The 4,830-nt window shown below is 26.2% G+C and overlaps 1 pseudogene; it reads right to left on the reverse strand.

Moving 5' to 3' along the window:
• Nucleotides 1-734: 734 nt before the first annotated feature.
• LOC107848094 overlaps nucleotides 735-4,830 on the reverse strand; it is a 55,155-nt pseudogene continuing 51,059 nt past the window's right edge.

Consider the following 4,830-nt stretch of genomic DNA (forward strand, 5'->3'; position numbering starts at 1 on the left):
ATTTTTCAATGTATTTAATTACTATTTTGGAATGAGGTACAAAATTAATTATGGGTATATTGATAAAATTACTTTTAATTTTTTAAAAGTGAGGACTTTATTAAGGGGTGTATCCAAACCAAAAGGAGCAAATAAAAAGGAATGGAGGGAGCACTATATTGTTATGAAACTCCATCCAATCGCTTAATTTCTTGTTTTATGCTACTATAAATTCATCTCTCTTTCACTTTTACCATGATAATGTTAAAAGGCCCATTATATGTTAACGTATTTGCACTAATTATCAAAATGTTAGTTCTTTTAAGAGTTAAAGCATCAATAATAACATGCTAAATAAAATAAATAATGCTGAGAACGAAAAAGTACTAAGCTATTTTGTGACATATTACAAAATTCACGAGTTGTTAAGATTTAGACAACAAGAATGAACTTATTTTTAATTTAAAAAACAACATAAGTATATAGAGAGAGAGAATAAACCTTCTTCGAATCATAGGTTTAGTTTGCTAAAATTCGATATGAAAGCCATGATAAACTTCCGGTAAAAATAAAAGTCAAATTTTCTTCTTCAAATTCTGTACTGAATATTCTATATTTTTTGGTGCACATGAAAATCACTTCAAATTATGGATTTAATCACCAGACATGACTTGTAAAATTATTATTTTATCATCCAACGAATCTTTCCATTTTACTAATCGATTCAAAAGTTATGAGTATTAATCAAATATATTCTATCTAATGAAACTCTATTGGGAACGAGAACGCAAGAAAAAAGGTCTCAAGTATTTTCTTAGCAACACAACAATTTTAAAGACTTTTGGAAGGTAGCAAGTCCGGCAAAGCCAGGGGCAAGCTCCTACAAAAATGTAAAAGCTTATACAATAGATAGATAGATATAATTATTAGGTGTTTTCTTTTCGAAATATCTTGAAAGTGTCACTAAAATTTAGATTGAAACATCACTTGAGACCGACATTGCACTAAATTTAAACTTTACACGAATATAAAAGCTGTTGATGCCAACGGAAAGGCGCCATGCATCAAGAAGGGGTTCAGGCAACAAAGAAGCAAACCACCATTGAAGAGAATGTGGCCAGTAAGGCATGCTTCTCCAACCAGATCCTATTTGTGCTACTGCTGTTTTCGCATACTTCTCTGCTGACGGACTGAACAATGACGATTTCTCTATGCTTACAACTCTTGAACTCATAGCTGTCTTAACATATAGTGGTACCTAATTGAAACAAACAAAAAAAACATGTACTCCACCTCAAATTCACGCTTACATACATGTCCTATTTCACCTCCACATTATACTCATGTCTGAGGTGAATCACATATTTTGGTAGTTCTCAGACGGACTTTTTAGATAGTTCACTTCTTTGATGAAGTAAAATTACTAGATGTATCAAATTTATAGTGTATTTATGGAATTCTTTTCTTGTATATTTTCATTTTTATCCTCCTTTTTTTGTTAAGACCATTTCCACTAGTTTTTTGTAATTGATTTCTTCTTGTTATTTATTGGATTATCTTTTAACTAAAACTTCTTTTATTTATTAAAAACAATCACTTTAGCTCAAAAAAAATTATGTCAAAATAACCTTTAATGCAAAATTAAAGTTAATGATTTTCGACTACACCATTGTAATTTTTTTAAAAGATTGTTTAATTTTCTAAAAAAAATTATAAGTACTAAATAGGGAAACTCAATAAATAATATCTTATATTTATTATTTTTCTTAGTGGACATGAAAAAAAGTAGATCAATAATTAAAATGAGACGAAAACTTTATTCTAAGGGGTGTGTAAAAAAATAAATATGATAAGTAAATGAGTAATGTATTACTGTAATTCAATTACTATTTAATATCTTTATTGATCATTATTAAGTTAATTTGTATTAAGGCTCTAAATTAATATTATAATTATTTTAATGCAAACTTCAAGTCATAGAAATATTTGTTGTATTAAATAATTCCATAAGAAGAAAAAAAAGAATTTTTCAAATACTTTTGCCACATGAATTGTGAGTGAAACTAAAACCTAATAAACATCAAAATAAATTTATTTTACCTATACTAACAAATTCAAAAAAGTATCGACATTTTTCGGTTTATTATTTTTGTCAAATCGTAATTATTTATATATTTTAAATCATGTTATTTTATAAAATATCTAATTCTTCGACAATAATTTATTCCTCAAAAACAATATTCTAATTTAAATTATTCAATTATATGATTATGAACTTAAACAAGTATAAATACTTATCAAAAAGTCATATTTAATATTTCATTAAATAGTATTAATTATATAATAAAAAATAGAATACAAATTATTATTATTATTTTTGCATCTTAAATTTGAGCCTGAACTTAGCACAGGAGCCTGATGAAACTAGTAATTTATATAAGTTGATACCTAAAATCTCCTTTAAATTATTTATGTTTTGTCAGTTTAGTGCTTACATGAGGTGTTGCCATTACCTTCTGAAATATAACTTTTTCCATTTAAAATCCTCATGCAATGCTAAGTGGTATAAAAATGACATCACTCTCTTCATAACTAAGTTAAGTTGCTCGTGCTTTTTAAAAATATTGACACATGCGTGTCAAATTTTTTAAAAATACTATATTTTTATAAGATTGACACACACTCAGACATTTTTGAAAAATCGAGTAACTTGGCTTCTTAATGTGTGCGCGTTAAAAATTAGGCCAAAAATATTTACAGTATGTGATATTTTCTTGTTCATTATCTAAACCAAATTTTTAATTTTTATTTATTTTTTATTTGACACTTCCAGGGTGGGAGTGGGGTGGGGTGGGGATTAGATAGAAAATGTATCAACAATCCATAGTTTAAGTATTCGAACAAAAAATGAATGTGGCAAGTAACCAGAATCATATATAATTATTAGATTCAATTTAACTAAAATTTTCAACACCTACTAAATTTAGACTTATATAGTTTTTCAAGTTTCTTCTCTTTCTTATAGACGGAGGAAGATGTAGTTATTTATTAAGTTGACTAATATTGTTATAATTTTTGTATAGAAGTTAAAACTTTTTATATATATAATTATTCCCGGCATCATATTTTTGGTTAATATTGCTTTACCTAGAATGCAAGATATTATGTATGAATTACATAGCGAATTATATAGGTAGTAATTTAGAAATACGAAAATAATAATTAAAAAGTTGCCTGATTGAGAAAAAAATTATAATTCAATGAGTAATTGGAGATCGATTTGACCACAAAAAGTTAATTAGTTTGTCACGTGAAAAAAAGACTATTAGATTGATAATTAGTATTGTGACGGATCTTTTCCTACTTTGTATTTTAAATGCATTTGAAATCTTAAATTTTAAAGTGATTACAACTAAAGAAGTGGAGATTATGGGCTAATTAGTACCTGGCACTGCACATCTATACCATGGTGTTTATATTCAACGTACAAGCATCTTGACAACTTATCGATATACCTGCAATATTTTAGGAAAAAATAATTAAGCTAAATATCAAAACTTTTATAAAATTAAATTATATAAAGAAAATAGCAATATTTTCAGTGAGTTCAAGCGACTATCTGTTTACAGTTACCATGTGTAATTTCTTCTCTTTTCACGTCATTATAGGGGTGTGCAAAAACCGAACCGACCTATAAATCGAACCAATAAAAATGTTATTGGTTTATTGTTATTGGGTTAACGGTTTTTTAATGATTTTATAAAAAAAAATTATTGAGTTATTGATTTGGTTCAGTTTTTTCTTATTGGGTTATTGGATAAACCGATAACCCTATATATATATATATATATGACTTATTATATATTTCTCTTTAATCTCTACAAATTAACAAACCTATTATTTCAATTATACAAACTCTTAATTTTTCCTAACATTTAGTTCAAACTTGAAGATTCTTGTAAATTAAAACACATTATATAGGATTTTTGTTTGCAACTAAGATTCAATTTTTTTCGATGTTAGTTACTGCTATTTCTATTTTAGTAGTATTTTCTTGTCGGTTAAACCAAAAATCGAATCGGTAAGGACTAAAAATCGATAAAAAATATCTTATTAGTTTGGTTTGGTTTAGCATATTTAAAAATCAAAAATCGATAATCCGAACCGATAATATGTAAAACCGAACTGAACCGGCCGATGCACACCCCTACGCCATTACATTTATCTCTTTCCTTTTCTTATTTTATCTTTTTTTTCTTCAATTTTTTCCTATTTTCAGATTTTAATTTCAACTATTTTCTACGCCTAAACGAAGAAATTAAGGAGCGTTAAAGAGATGAGATCGAAGCATCATAACGATTCAGGAAAAATGAATGAAATTATGAAAGAAAAGGATTGAAAAAAAATTCTTCTCCAAAACCCTCCAAAAAATTAAAAATCGAAGAAAAAAAAAATGCAAAAGAAATCAGAGCAAGCAATATAATTTCAAGTCCTGAAGTTGAAAAATCCTCTAAATTAAAGATGATTCGGAAGAAGATGAAAAAGAAGAGGTAATTTATATGTATTTTAACACGATTATATTTTGTAATGTATGAGCATTTGTATATCTTACAAATATATTTAACTGGTGAGTGTATATATATATATATATATATATATATATATATATATATATATATATATAAACGTTATTGTGTCCTTTAGAGTGTAATGTATGTATTTGTATTGTATTTTTACAGTGTCAGATATGTATTTTATATACTGCATATATATGTATATGTATATAATTTCTGAGTATTGTATAGTACAGTATTTGATATGTATTTTATAAATTATATATATATATATATA

This window comes from Capsicum annuum, chromosome 11, assembly GCF_002878395.1.
Source record: "Capsicum annuum cultivar UCD-10X-F1 chromosome 11, UCD10Xv1.1, whole genome shotgun sequence".
NCBI lineage: Eukaryota > Viridiplantae > Streptophyta > Magnoliopsida > Solanales > Solanaceae > Capsicum > Capsicum annuum.